Below are 15,622 nucleotides of genomic sequence, written 5' to 3'. Positions count from 1 at the left end.
GAAGACAGAGGCGAAGGGTCAACACTGATAGCACACCATTCCTTTTCTAAAATTTTTTTCTAACTTTTATTAATTTTTATTGGAGTATAGTTGATTTTAAATGTTGTGTTAGTTTCAGGTGTACAGCAAAGTGAATCAGTTATACATATATATCCACTCTTTTTCAGTTTCTTTTCCCATATAGGTCATTGCAGAGTATTGAGTAGAGTTCCCTGTGCTGTACAGTAAGTCCTTCTTAGTTATCTATTTTGTACATAGTAGTGTGTGTATGTCAATCCCAAACTCCTAATTTATCAGTTCCCCCCCGTGTTTCCCCTTTGGTAACCATAGACTTGATTTTGAGATCTGCACATCTGTTTCTGTTTTGTAAAAAAGTTCATTCACTTATATGTGGAATCTAATTTTAAAAATGGAACAAATGAACTTTTTTTACACCATTTGTTTTCAATAGAACCTAAGATGGAAAGCCATGCCAGAAGACTGATGACAGTTTCAAGTGCCATCTCTGGGGGGAAAGTATTTCTGGGGTACTGACTGAACCCAAGAAATTGTTGCTGGGAGCTGAACTTCAATAAAGCAAGACTTAGATTGACAAAAATCTATGGAATAGTAATTTTTCTCTAACGTGGCATTCTCTTGTGAATATTATTATTATTTTTTTTTTTGCGGTACGCGGGCCTCTCACTGTTGTGGCCTCTCCAGTTGCAGAGCACAGGCTCCGGATGCGCAGGCTCAGCAGCCATGGCTCACGGGCCCAGCTGCTCCGTGGCATGTGGGATCCTCCCGGACCAGGGCACGAACCTGGGTCCCCTGCATCGGCAGGTGGACTCTCAACCACTGCGCCACCAGGGAAGCCCCTTGTGAATATTATTTACCAAGTGAGATTATGCTTCCTATTTTAAAAGGATAAACAATAGATTTACACAAGAAATTGCTCCATGGGACATGCTAGTTTTTGTCTAAATGTCAACAATTTGAAAAAATATGTATATATATTCTTCAGGTTGAAGGGCATTCAGGTGGCTGTTTTTGAACTCATTTTCAATTCGTGGGTGGGGCTCTATACCAGAGATCGAAAAACTTTTTCTGTAAAGGGCCAGATAGTAAAACATTTTCAGCTTTTCAAGCCAAACAATCTTTGTCGCAACTACTCCACTCGAACTTTGTAATATAGGGGCAAACAGGTAATAAGTAAATGAATGGGTGTTCCAGTATTTTTGGACTTTGCTTATGGACCCTGAAATATGAATTTCATGGACTTTTCACGTGTCACAAAAATGTCCTTTTTTTCAACCGTTTAAAAATGTGAAAACATTCTTACTTGGCTCCAAAAACAGATGGGGGCACAGTCCCCTGCTCCATAGTCTGTGACCCCAGCTCTGCTGGGAAAATATTTAGAGAGAGCTTGCTATGACAAAGAATTAGCCCTGACCTGTTGACTCTTAGAGCCTGTGGGAAGGACAGATACCAAATAAAATGAAACCAAATAAATAGACTATTGCAAATAGTGACAACTGCTATCGAGGGGGGAAGAAAAAACAGTGCTAGGATTTGCCAACCGTGGGGCAAATGCTTGATAAAGATTGTATAAATCACAGGGGGCTTCTCTGAGGTGGTGGCCACTCAGCTGACACCTGTGGATGAGTAGGAGTTGGGCAGAGCATGGAAAGAAGAAAACACGCAGGAGGAGGAGTCCCCTAGGCCAGAAAGCGCTCGTTTCATTGAAGTGTTTCAGAATGTGGTGGTTCGGTGTCCGATTTTTCTTCTTGGATGAATTCACAGGATGAGCCTGGTGCACCCTGTTTCTGTCTGCTGAGAGGCACCCACCATCCCCGTTGCTGCTCACGGCGGTCTCGGTAACATAAGGTCTGGAGGACCGTCGCCCAAGGCCATCTGAAATTGTTGTCACTGTAAGTACAAGAAGCGCGTGGACGGGTACTTTGGCTCTGGAAATATCATGGCCTATTCACAAGACTCTCTCGTCGCCCTGACCGTGTGCATTGTCTGCGTCCAGTGGGTATTTGGTGCCCTTTATAACGGTGTTTTGGGACATTACCATATTGCAGGGGTGACATCAATTTGGAGCCGCCCCAGCTCTCCTTTTCCTTCAGACACGACTTCCCAACAAAAGGTCACTTTGTTAAAGGGGAGAAGGAATGGGGACAAACATGTTTTCCTGGAGAAGAGCTGTCCTGGGCCCATGAGGGCGTGTACACTAGTCAGCAGTAATAATCAGCGTGTCTCAGAGAATTTAGGGGTGGAGTTTTCACATTGTGTGTCTGCCTCATCACCCAAGGCACAGCACAAGCTTTCTTCCTGCAGGCTGCCCCTGGTTCAGGTGAGTGTGTGTGTGTGTGTGTGTGATATTGCTGGGGACAGGATGAAGGAAGCAGCTTTCAAAGACCTTGCAGGTGACATTCCCTGCTAGACACCCTCCTCTCAGACAGAGGCTGCATCTTGATGATGCTCTGCCATTATGATGTCGGGGGGCACTGCGGGGCATTCAGTGTCCCCACCACCACCAGCAGCAGGCTCGGAGGAATGCGCACGGAAATGCTGTCAGACAAGATATGGTTCGCGTTGGTACGCAAAGGCTCCCAGAGGTGGAACCGTGTGGAGTCGGGGAGACCCAGGCTTTGGATCCCATCTCCCCACCTGCTGGTCTCGTTCTCAGGAAGAGGATTAACCTTCCTGCGCCCGGGTTTCCTCTGTACAATGGAGATGCACAGGACAGGTTCCCAGGGCGGTTATGAAAAGTAAAGGATGCCCTTTGTTTGGGAGAAGTAGGTTAAGTACCTGATGATCCTGCCAGCCAAGGTGATGGGGTGCAGACAGATGTAACCATCTTCACAATGCAGCTTGGGACTCTGGGGTTACCGACAACAGCCCTTCTCCCGCCGCAGGGCGGCTTTGCCCTCCGGAGGAGGTTGGCAAATTCTGGAGGCATTTTGGGTCTCATAACTTTGGAGGAGCTTGGCTCCTGGCATCCAGGTGGTGGAAGCCAGGGATAGTGTTCACCCATCCCGCAATACACAGACAGCACAGAACCGAGCGTTACCCTAGCCTCCAACGTCACGGGTGCCACGTGGAGAAACCCTGACCCGTACAACAAGAGATTTAACTTAATCCTCTCTTTCTTCTTAGAATATTCAGTGGTCTTTTACTTTGAGGGATTAGAGTTGGAATACAAATTAAAGAGAGGAAAAAGACAATCACCTTTTAGGATTTTTTTTTTTTTTTTTCTGTTAAATTTAAACAGAGCAGCACAGGGATCTCATCCTGGAGCAAACATCCACAGAGGCTTAGAGCCGTGCCTTGCGTTCACTCTTAATGCTGAGCAGCTTAAGAGGTTCATTTTCTATTGTGATTTCTGTAATTTCTGTTCTTCAAAAGGATCGTGTGTTCCTTTTCTCTTTCAGAAACAAACTTTTGGGGGTTTTAAGGAATCTTTTCTAAAGTTCTTGTTAATGCAGGAGCTGGCTTTGATTTGTGACCCAGCTTTCAAAACCTGAAGCACCTGCTAAGTACAGTCTTATTATAATTCCGCTGCAAGACCACTGTATGTTGCAGGGAAATGCTTCGAGTAATATGTTTTTGGGGTTGTTTTAGTCTAGAGGGGGATTGACACTCTTTGGACCCAGCTAGAAGAGCTCAGGAGAAAATGGACAGAGTCAGTAGCTAATTCAAAGGAGGCAGCTGCAAAAGAGTCATGATTCATTCATGATAAATTAATACAGCATGCATTAGCCTTTTGTAACCGTCGATGCAAAGGGAGAGTCTTTCAGTGGGGGCTGAAATATCTGTTCCTAAATGCCTGATAACAATATCCGTCGGATCTTACCAGCATAAAGGCGTCCTCACAGGGTATTTTAATGTACTTCACCATCTGGAGTTTGGGGTTCTTATATCTAAAACTTTCCCTTTCCTTAAGTGGATGAAGACTTTAAAGATAATCAAGGAAATACTTGGATCTTGCCTCTGGTATTTCTAATTTGTTCCCATCCAGGAAAAAAAAAGGTTTAGGGATGTTGAAGCTGTCTTATGAACTAAAAAGGAAAACAGGAGGAAATCTGCTTTTTATGAGATGTCGTTTTCTTTGACGGGACCTGCTAGCAGTCTGTTGCTCACTCTGCTATTTTGTGTGTCTCAGAGAAACTGACGGAGAGAAAGTTCGTTAAGAAGTAAATTGGGACATAAAATAGCGCAATCTGTGGCTGTACTCTTAACCAAGACCCCCAAGAGTGGGGCACCTTGCTGTCACGTACCTCCTCATAGGAGGTAACAAGAAGGGCACCAAAAAACCAGTGTAATATCCCTGACAGAAAGGTTCAACCTGCATCTGTACACGAGGAAATAGACAAATCCAGACATACTACATTGTCTATAAGACAATTGAACCTGGATTCTAACCCCCAAAAGTCAGTGTCATGCAAAACCAAGAAAGGTCAGGGGTGAGGGCATGGTTCTAGATTTCAAAAGACCAAGAAACATAAGGGTATCTGAATCTCGAATGGATCCTGGATTGGAAAAAAGGCCCAGGTGGTACAATTATTTGGGGACTGTGTAGGAGGTTTGTTGATTGAATCAGTGTTACTCTTCCTCGTTTTCATGGTAGCGAGGTCGGGGGAAAACTATCCTTACTCTAGGAGACCCGGGCCAAACTACTTAGGGGGTGAAGCGTCATCCTGTATGCAGCTCCCTCTGAAATGTCATGATACACAAATACGAGTACATGCCTTATTCTTTTAAAATCTTCTGATGTAGAAAAAATGTATGATGTATGCCTAGGTCCCTGTGTGTGTGTACACACATGTGTACATGTAGAGACAGAAAGCAAGCAAGCAAGTGTGGCAACATGTCAACAGTTAGCCGTCCTAAGTGAAGGAGTACACCTGGGTTTGTTTTTATTCTTTCGACTATTTTGTAAGGTTGAATAGTTTCCAAAAAACGATTTTTGGGAGAGATACGTATGACGTTTTATTTTGCTTCTCCTGTTGGAAGAGGTGGTTTAGTGCCATTGATTTTTGTCTTTAAAATTTTGTACAGGGCCAGTCATTAGAGGTATATGTTGTGTGTCCCTGCCTCCAGGGAGCTTCTGCGGACCATGGGGCCCTGCATATTCTGGTTCCCTTTTGGTGGATCACCCTACGGTGTGGTTGTAGGTTGTGTGCGGAGCAGCGTCATCCCCGTGGCTCTAAGATGATGAATCCATCTCTTTGTACGTGCTAGTTACAAAGTAACTGTGGAGGCTGTCACCTTGCCTTTCCGTGTAGCTTCTTTACTTACCGTTGAGCACACAGTAGGTTCTTGCCAAGAGGTGCATTCAGAGTGTGTCCGTGACAGTTCCCATGCCCCCCTCCAAACCTTCCCAGCTCCTGCTGTGTCTGACCTGAGGACAGGGTTCACGTGACAGTGGTCTCCGCCCTGAATACAGGTGAGGGAGTCGTGTCGGGATTTATGGGGAGAGGGTTCTGGTACCTTGCCTTCTGTGTTTGTCTCTGCGTGATTTCCGCAGCGCGATTAACTCAGGCGCTGTGGGTCTGTGGATCCTCGCGTGAGTGCCAGACTCTCAAAGCCCGTTGACGTCCTCCCTGGCAAGCGCTGCCTGCCTTCAGAATCGAGAGCAGTGCTTTTGTTCAGCGTTTTGAAAGAGGGAATGTGAAGAAAGAGACAAATATCTCTTCTTTGTGGCATCTAAAGAAACGATACAGACAGACTTGTTTACAAAACAGAAATGGACTCGCAGGCATAGAGAACACACGTATGGTTACCAGAGGGGAAGGGGTTGTGGGGAGGGATAAATTAGGAGGTTGGGATGAACAGATAGACACTACTACATATAAAATAGGTAAACAACAAGGACCTGCTGTAGAGCACAGGGAACTGTATTCAATATCTTGCACTAACCTGTAATGGAAAAGAATCTGAAAAAGAATATATATACTGTATTACTGAATCACTTTTGCCATACACTTGAAAGTCACACAGCATTGTAAGTCAACTATGCCTCAATATAAAAAAGAAAAAAGAAAGGTAGCGTGTGAAAAGACTTAAGGAACAAGGCGTTGCATTTATAAGAAGACATTACAGACACAATCCAGCCCAATGCTTAGTTTGCTACTTGACGTCCATTCCAGGGAAGACATTTAGAACGTTCAACCCGATATTCAGTGCTTGGCAAACTGTGCCTGTTGGAACCCCGAGGGCTCCGCTGGCTGCTCCTGGGAAGCTCCTTGGGCCCTGGGATGTGGGGAGTGGTCTCCGTCGGTTCCATCCACTTGCAGCAGACCCACGCTGATACTCATCTCTAGTGCACCTTCTTACGGACAGAGGATTTGTAAGTAAAAACAGTGGCCCCTGATTTCCCCACCTGCCCTGTCTTCTAAGCGAGGACAGCAGTGAGGCTGGAGCCTGTTCAGTTACTTACATACAGACGAGCGAGGTCTGTCCGTGGCCTCCCCTGTGTCGTACCCACGATTTCCTTAGCGGCGCTGCTGTCGAACCACAGGGATTCACAACAACAAAAAGCCTCATGGATTGTCTTGGAGGAGATGGCGTTGATACGCGAAGCTGTCGAATGTCAAAAGCCCCAAAGGCCCCTTGCGTCGGCTTCTTTGCTGTCTCTTGTTTCTCCAGCTGGATGTGGCACACCTTGGGCTAAGCCGGCTTCATCTCGCACGTGTGCAACACACTGGCCTCCTGTGATCCGTCTGCATCCATCAAGGCCTCTCCTACCACCGGGAGCCAGAGGCACCTTCTCAACACCCAGGCCTGATCCTGCCTCTGGCCCTACTAGAGCTCTCCAACGGCTTTCCATCGGAAGGAAGGTGGAATTCCAGAACCACGGCTGGACAGGCCTCTATCATAGGGCTCCTCGCACCCTCCGTGTCCCTCAGGCCCTTCTTGCGCCTGCCGCACCCTTGCTTTGTTTTCATCTTCCTCTGGGCCTCCACACAAGCCAGCCTCTCCTTGCACTGGGCCTCCAGCTAGTGAGGCCCACACCATGCTCCACGCGCCCTGGTCCCGTTGACAGTTTCATACCATTGTGGATGTATTCTTTGTCAAGTGTTGATCTGGATCCTGTCTGTTTTTGCAGATGCTTTGTAAGCTCTTTGAGTACAGGAAACATACGCCTCTCCCTATGGTAGTCCAGCAATTCAGGGTGCCTTGTAGATGTTTAGTAAATAATTGTTGAATACATGAATGAAAAAAGTGGTTCCTCTGCTATACTAATACTGATATTAAGTGATATTCTTTGGATTTCAGTCAACCAAGAAAGTTACGTGAAAAAAAAAAAAAAAGGCCTTTCTGATGTGATTTGGCTTCTAACTTACACAATGTAAAAAGTGATCTTTATGTCTTCTGTGGGATTTCTCAGTCTTCCTCTTGGCCAAAAGTGAAGAAACCTCATACCTGTTAAAGATTGTCTCCTACACGTCAGCCTGGGATTCCAGAGAGGAGCAAAAGTATCTGATTCCTGGCACAAGCAAGTACCTTTTTTCTGTATATAGTGAAACAGAATTTTAAACTAAGGTACGGGAATTTCCTGCCATATTCCACTGCATGTATTTTACTCATCTTACTGACAGTCATTGAAGTGTAGCAGTTCCAGTATTTATCCTGCACGTCAGGTGTTCTGTTTATTTTGATTCTTTTTCCTATATGAAGCTCATGTTAAACTTTCCATTTTAGGGGTGAGCTGTATGGAAAGATAGTCTACTGTATTGTTTCAAGTATAAAATACGATCTTGTTTGAAGTCAATCAGGAAATAATCTATACAACAGCTTATAATTCTTTGTGTTTCTGTATAAAGTGTTGGAAGGCAGTCATCAAATGTCTGTAATTCGATTTTTATAATTTTAGGAGTACAGTCTTTGAATTTTAAAATTATAATCAATTGCTGATGAGTGGTTCGTATACCACTACTTTAACCTACACCATTGTACTACGTTGTATCTCTGTCCTGCCTTAAGGGTATCTCTGTATTGGTTTAACCTATACTACTGTATTTCTCTCTTTGTATTAAAATCAACTCTGGATTTGAAGACCTAATGGAAATTTATCCATTTACATTATGTCTTCCTAATCCCCTGCTTTCATGACTTGAAACCTAGGTTCTTTCCTTGAATTTGAAAGTTTTATTAACTGTACATTAGTCTCTAGTTGTTTGGTTTTTTGCAGTTTGTTTCCAGAGCCTGAGGGGGTTTGCTGAGTTGCTTTGAATTGTGTAACATTTCATACCAGATGAACGCGGAGCTCGTTGTTTCTAGTTATGTTTCAAGTGTATTTATTGCCACAGTCTAATATTCAGGGAGGGGTTGGTCAAATGCATAGCTAATGTACATTTACAGTAATGAGCAGATGTCATTTCCTCACTTAGTTACGTGCGGGTTTCGCTTTTTAAAGTAAGCCTCGGCCAAAAAACATCGACTCCAGAATAAATTTCTCTTTCAAGGACAATTCTATTCGCTAGAAATAGGAAATTGCCTAATAACGTCCTCACTTTCGGAGACATTATCGTACAAATCCAGAAGATAAGTTTGTGAAGCACATTTAATGATACTGAACATCATACTGATAACTAAAAGTAATTTTGGTTTCCTATTCAGAAACCACACATTTGAAGTGTTAGAGAACTTTGTAACGTTCCATGATTTAAGAAAAACTACTAGTCTTTAGTTTATTTCAGATATTATTGTAAGTCATCTTCATTAGGAATGTGAAGAATTGGTTTAGTCCCCATTCTCTAGTTTCCATCTCAATAATTTGAAAATATCACTTAAGTACTATTTTTTTGCTGTAACTCTTTCATAATATTGGAAAGCATGCAGTAGCTAAGATGTAATTCCCTTCAGAAATTTTTGTATCGGGCTTGTAGGAAACTTTGAAATTATACACAGTAACCTTAGGCTCTGAAATCTCGAATCACCTTACAATGTCTGTGATGTAAAAAAAAGAAGGCTGCAGCTTTCCCAACCTTATTAGGGTAATTACTCTCGTGACAGTTCTATTTCGAGAGGCAGAAGGAGTGGGATGGGACCAGACTGCATCCTAAAAGCAATGAAGTGAGTTTCCAGCTTCCTCTGTGGTCTTTGGGCATTTGTTGGGTCAAGTCGGAAAGGATGGGTGAGGGACAGAGGTAGGAGACATGATGCATTTGGGGTGTTTCTTTAGTGATGGGAATGAGCCTCCTACAACAAAGTGGATGCCTAGTGCCGTGGTTCCCACCTTTCCCCAGCTCTGAGTCTGGTAGTGGGAACTTCCCTGGGTTCACACCCCCCAAGAACTCAAGTCCCAGTAATCATGCTGCCCATCACACACACTCGTCCACAGCACAGCCCCTCTTGGACTCTCATTTTCCAACCATTTTGCCCCTTTTCCCCTCATCCCCCCCTAAGCCACCCCATGGTGGAAGCTGCCATTCGACATGTAGTTTGCTTTGCCGCCTACAGTTTGAATGAAGCCGTACATAAAAACCGTATAGTGGTCTCAGACACACACACACAGACCTGTGTTTATACATAGTCGTTTCTGCTTCAGCACCCTTGTGGATTCCGTGTTGAGAATGTTCTCCAAGAGGCATGTTTGCGGTGAAATGATGAGTCAACAGCGAAGATACTCCTTTAAGAATGTTCTCAACATGAAAACCCAAACACACTTCGTGTTTTTTCTTAGCCTCTCTCTTTCTCTCTCTCTCACGCACACCCAGACTTTTTTTCTTTTCTTTTTTTTTTTTTCTTTTGCAGAGTTAGAGTTAAATGTGTCACTGTGATCACTACAAAGGAAAGCCATCAGGTTCTTTCCCTGTAGGAACAATTTCCCTTGACATCCTATCTCCTTTCTGGCTGTCCTCTGGGAAGGATGGATGTCCTCTTATCATATCCATACTCCTGTTGCCACTGCGTGCTTCTCAATCATGATCTACCCATGACTGGCTGGTTCTTTGTGTGTATCTGGGGGGTCCCCCGAGTGGCTGGCTCTTTGTGGTTTGTGTGTATTTGGGGGATCCCCCCGAGTGGCTGCCTCTTTGTGGTTTGTGTGTATTTGGGGGGGTTCCCCCGAATGGCTGGCTCTTTGTGGTTTGTGTGTATTTAGGGGGGTTCCCCCGAATGGCTGGCTCTTTGTGGCTTGTGTGTATTGGGGGGATCCCATGAGTAGTATTTTATTGTTTGTGTGTATTTTGGGGGGTGCTCCCATACTGCTTTGGGGCACCGCCCTGGAGGTTTGGTGCATTTGTCTTGGAACACTGATTTAGATGCTTTCCATCCCATTGTGGGTTTCATGGACATTGATCCGCTGATGCTATAATGTAAGAACAGACAAGACCTTTGAGATGGGGAATCGGAGCCCTCCTCAGGCTGTGGGCTGGCCGTGTCCCTGGCCAGGATGGACCCCTGAAGTCATGCCCACCGCCATCATGGTGCTTATTTCCTCCTTGCAAATCCACAGGGCTCTCAATTTGAAATAATCACTCTACCTTTTATGTCTCTCTTTTCAGCAGATACCGTAGGGGTCATTTTCCTTTTTCCAGCTAAACCTACCGAAAAAGAGGCTGGGATAAAGAAATGGAGCTTTCCCATTGATGAGGGTTCTGAAGGTACGGCAAACCCAAGGTTTTAGACCTAGGGTATGTTTGCTGTTGTGTCTTCAAATTCTGCACTATAATAATCAGAGCTTTCTTTCACGAGGGGAAAACTGTAGAGATTAGAAATCTGCGTTAATTCAATTCTCTGCAACAAGTATTTATTACCCATTTATTAGGTGCTTGTGCTAAAGGAATAAGGGCTTAAAAAGGGAATCTTTTTTTTTTTTTTTTTTGATTCTATGACAAGGGCCAGACGCACAGTATTTGGCAGAACATCATTCTTTAACAAATTGAAGTTTTCTCAATTAGGGTCTTTCAGGCCAACTGGGAGCCCAGGGTCATTTTCTTTTTTATTCCCATTTGTACAAATTATCATATTTGAGGAGTTTGGGGCATTTACTATGACAATGTCTCCAGCGTCAGAAAGACAGTATGATAAAATTGTACTTTGCAGGCTCTTTTTCTTTCCTGATTGCAAAGATAAGTAGAACATTCGATACATATATACAAGAAGGTATAAAGCATCGTGTAAATACCGTCAGTCCTCCTCCCCTAGAACTAATGACAAAGTTCTGTCATCTTTCTTTTCAGTTCTGTGTATGCACGTCTATACACACAGACACAGAAAACATACATATCCATATATAAATATGACCTTCTTTTATTTGCGATCTTGCTGCCTTTAGTTCCTGTCAGATTTTGCCTTTTCCACACTAAACTTATACCCTGAAGTTTTTCTTCATGACAAAATAACAGTCTTCGAAAAAAATCAAGAATTTTAAGGGCATCATAATGTCCTATTACATAATTTATTGAACCTTTCCCCAACTCTCCTGGCTTCACAAATTTCTAACTAAGGTTGGTAGGAATATATTGATAAAGGACACGTGTGTTGTGTGTGTTTCACAGAAAACGAAATTGCTAGAAATGCAAACACCAATTCAGAGAATGTAAAACTGTTGAGACTATATTCATCCTCACATACGCTCGCAAGCGTCCAGGGAGCATATGTGCAGTAACATAACCCACAAGCACGAGTCCCCGTTTTCCAAGTTTCAACCTCATCCTGTCGTTGTGTTTGCCGCATTGATAGATTACAAACAGCATTTTCCCTCTGTTTTCCTTTTAATTCTTGATCCCTAAGGAGGCTGGACATTTTTCACGTGGATATGAATTTATCATGGTTTCCTCGTTCATCGTTTGACGTTTTTTAATTAGGATGTTGACGGCGCCCTCCGCCTTGCCATCCCTCTCCTTCTTAGCCGGTTGCTTAGATACCCTTCTCCGTTCTCAGATCATGGTTCATAATCACATAGTTCCTTTGAATTACTTTGTGGCCCCCGCCTGTTTTCCACTCTGGATTCTTCCCCAGCGCAGCCTTTGTTGCATGTTGCTGCAGGTAACGCTGCTGGGCTTGGACATGTCTGGTGCCCAGATTGCATGGATAATCGGAGAAGAAATACCAGATTTTGGACCATTTTTCCCATAACATAGAGTCTTGGGAACTCTGTGGTCCTCCAGGTGAACACAGTAACGAGGGGTGGGTGTCAGGATTTCAGAGGTAGCGTTGTAGCTTTCATCCAGGTGCATTGTGTTGCAAGTCGAGCGTGATTTTGACTGCTCAGCTACCACTATCCTCTTTTGACGGTGAGAAAGAGGAGGACCAGGGATTGAATTGTTGCAGGTATTGATAATCGTGCTTCGCTGTTCCCCCAAGCTCAACAGGGTGTCTGCGTCCTGTTCGTTGTTCTTCTCTGGGGATCTTGTTCATGAGAGAGCGACAACCAGAAATGTGGTCGTCTGGGCATGAAGGCTTTCTCCCCATCTCCCCACCCTGGGTCGCAGGTCCCGTGGAAGCAGAGACCGTCCGCCTGAACTGCAAATAATTGGCCCGCGATGGGCTCTGTTCCTGGGCCAGTGCAGCTCTGGCCCCCGTGGTTTGGCTGGTTTAAAACTCTAGTTTGGAAATGATTTTCCCTCTGGTTCCTGCAGCCATTGCTTTGCTGTGGCTATTCAAAGACCAAAGCCATCCTGGGTCTTATTTTTTTTTTTTAGGTGAAACCCATTTATCCTCCCCCAGCCACCCATCACGTGCTTGGGATGTTTTGTTTGTCCTCAGTGTCCAAAGGTTCCATGAAACGGTCTGTTTTCACTTACATTTGGACATCTGTTCAATGTGGAGATGCATGTCCTTTGCTTCTGGATCGATGTCTCGTTTGCATCCTGGGTAATTTATCCCCTACATGCTTTGTCTTTCTCCCCTCGTCTGGAATATCCACTGGCTGAATACTGGACCCCTGCTTGTTGATATCCCCATTTTCATATCTTTTCTCCCCCGTGGTCAATCACTTGGCCTCTTTGCTCCATCTTCCTTTGACCTGTCCTCAACCCCATCTTCCCAGCATTCTGCTGAGTCGTCTAACATACGATGCAGTTCCAAAAGTTCTCATTTGTTTTCTAAATGCACTTTTTGCGAAGCATCCTTGGTTGATTGGTTAGTTGGTCGATGGTTGGGTTTTTTTGTGTGTTTTTTTTTTGGTCCTTTAGTCCTAGTCCTTTCTGTTAGAGATTCCTTTCAGACGTGTCGTGGTTCTTAGCTTCTGTTCATAGTCAAAAGGGAGGCTGTGCCACACTGAGCCCGTTCCACTGCTTACTGGTAGGTGCAGCTTGTTGGATGGCTGGCCGTCGTATCCATGCCCTCCAGGTGTCAATATCTGTGGTCTGAGGCCATCCACGTCCCGCAGAGAGGAATCCTGTCTTGCAGAGAATTGGGACCCACACGTGGGGAGGCCCATGGCTCTGTGGGGGGGGCAGGGTGGCTCACCCCATCTCACATCCCATCTTCCTTGACACACGCTCAGGTTGCCACCTCTTTTGGATGCCTCTTCCAACATGGAGTTGCCACTGTCCAAAATCCTGTGGGATTTCCTCATTCTGCTCTTGTCTGCTCTCTGTCTGTCTTTGTCCAAGTGGGTTAATAGATTGTAAAGCTTTCCTCGGTGGAAGTGGTGTTTAGAGATCATTGCCATACCGTGTGAGATGCATCCACCATTTTGCCCTTGCACCCCTCGTTGGCTCTCAGCCTCTCTGTAGAACGCAGTATTCTTAGCCCTCCTGTTTGACGAGAAAATTGACACTGAGGATTTTGGAAATTTCCCCAGAATCGCACAGGTCATGTGTTATAGCTGAGGCTGGACCCTCTGTAGTCCTTCTCTTAACTTCATGGTTGCTAATTTAGGCTGTGACACCCATTAGAGATGTGGGGCATTGCCGATGGTCCATCTTTTTTATTTTATTTTTTTTTAAAGAAGATGTTGGGGGTAGGAGTTTATTAATTAATTAATTAATTTTTGCTGTGTTGGGTCTTCGTTTCTGCGCGAGGGCTTTCTCTAGTTGCGGCGAGCGGGGGCCACTCTTCATCGCGGTGCGCGGGCCTCTCACTGTCGCGGCCTCTCTTGCTGCAGAGCACAGGCTCCAGACGCGCAGGCTCAGTAGCTGTGGCTCACGGGCCCAGTCGCTCCGCGGCATGTAGGATCCTCCCAGACCAGGGCTCGAACCCCGTGTCCCCTGCATTAGCAGGCAGATTCTCAACCACTGCGCCACCAGGGAAGCCCCATCATTTTTGATCTATAAGAACGGCTATTTCAAATGTGTCATCCTAACTCTGTGATAACAAGGTCTTGTCCCATTTCTCAATCATTAAAGCCTTTCTTTTCCATTGCAAACAAACATTGAACTCTAAGGATCCAAAAAGCATTAAAAAAAAGGCAGGGGTGTCCCTCCGTTGGATAAAATATAAACCCTAAGCTGAAGAGCTAACCACAGTTAGGCTGAGACACCTTTGCTGTGGATTTGCTTGTTATTTGATCTGTCGGCAGATGCAGTGGTTATCAGAGGAGATGATCCATTTGCGTGCGTTGGGCAAGCAAATTCATCTTCTTTTCCTGTAATCCATTTTCATGTAAAGGAAACACATTTTTCAGAGCTGCCGCTTGACTTTTCTGCATTCCTCGGGAGTTGCATTTTTATTCGGAAAAAGAAGCACACTGCTGTCAAATCACTTCTGCATGCATATATGACCTCTGTTGGCAGGGTCCTCAGGTAGTTCCCTGACAGGGGCAAACTTGAAGGATTCAGGCAGAACGGAGAAGTGGAGGTTCAGACAATATTGCTTCTGTTCTGACAATTCAGTCAAGAGAGTCTCTCTTATGAGCACTTTCAGGCAGGGGAAGGACTGAATTTACAGGTTTCCCTGTTGGTTGAATTCATAAATGTTCACTTTAAACACTGTAATGTTTCTAAATGAGATCAGAAAAAAAAGGTCTTGTACGTAATGATAAAATAACCAAACCTCAACATTAAAGGTTTACCACAGCATGCAGGAATATTGGTAGGTGGAGGAAAATTTAGAGTTCAAAGTATTTTAACGTTATATTCCAAATTGGAGCTTGGATAGAAAAAGCGTCATTATGTACAAAGGAACTTGCATGTACGCTTTCTGGTAGTTTCATCAAGTCATTCCTCAGTATAAACTGGTCAGGAACGTAGCACAGAACTGAAGAATTACTCTGTAACTTAACAGAAAGAATCATTTACGTGATAACTTACGGCTCGTCCAAGGTTACACCTATCTGTTAAGAATCATGACCTGTCCACAAATCAACGTGTGCAAATATTTTCTCAGTTCCCCACTGTCCTAGGAGTTGAGTTGGTTGTGGAGGGCATGAGACGAATGGTCTCCTGGCCCCCTGAAGTTCTAGAGCAACAGGAAAACCAGCCCTTAAATTGGATGCTAACTTTTTCCTTTCTTTTCTCATTTCCTCCCCGAAGTCCCCCTTCCCTAGGTTCTTCCCTTCCTTTCTATATTCACTTTCTGTGACTGCTGTAATAATTGCCACACACTTTGTAATAAACCACCACAACATAGATTTATTAGGGTTCTGGAAGTGAGAAGTCCAAAGTGGGTTTCCCTGGGCTAAAACCAAGATGGCGGCAGGGCCAGTTCCTTCTGGAGACTGTAGGGCAGAATGGTTTCC

The 15,622-nt window shown here is 44.5% G+C and overlaps 1 protein-coding gene across 5 annotated transcripts in view; it reads left to right on the top strand.

Annotated features, from left to right (window-relative positions):
- The window catches only part of LOC101339978 (steroid sulfatase), a 183,833-nt gene that overhangs the window by 51,703 nt on the left and 116,508 nt on the right, over window positions 1-15,622 (top strand). For 2 of the 5 annotated variants that reach the window (XM_033850253.2, XM_033850252.2), the window contains exon 2: window positions 1,783-1,910. The exons of the other annotated variants lie outside the window; for them this stretch is intronic. The gene's annotated coding sequence lies outside the window, so the exon portion shown is untranslated. The remainder of the gene's footprint in view (window positions 1-1,782; window positions 1,911-15,622) is intronic. 5 annotated transcript variants of the gene reach the window in all.

The sequence above is a fragment of the Tursiops truncatus genome, chromosome Y, assembly GCF_011762595.2.
Source record: "Tursiops truncatus isolate mTurTru1 chromosome Y, mTurTru1.mat.Y, whole genome shotgun sequence".
NCBI classification, from domain to species: Eukaryota; Metazoa; Chordata; class Mammalia; order Artiodactyla; family Delphinidae; genus Tursiops; species Tursiops truncatus.
Note: the sequence above shows the minus strand (reverse complement) of the source record. Positions and strands in the feature narration are given on the sequence as shown.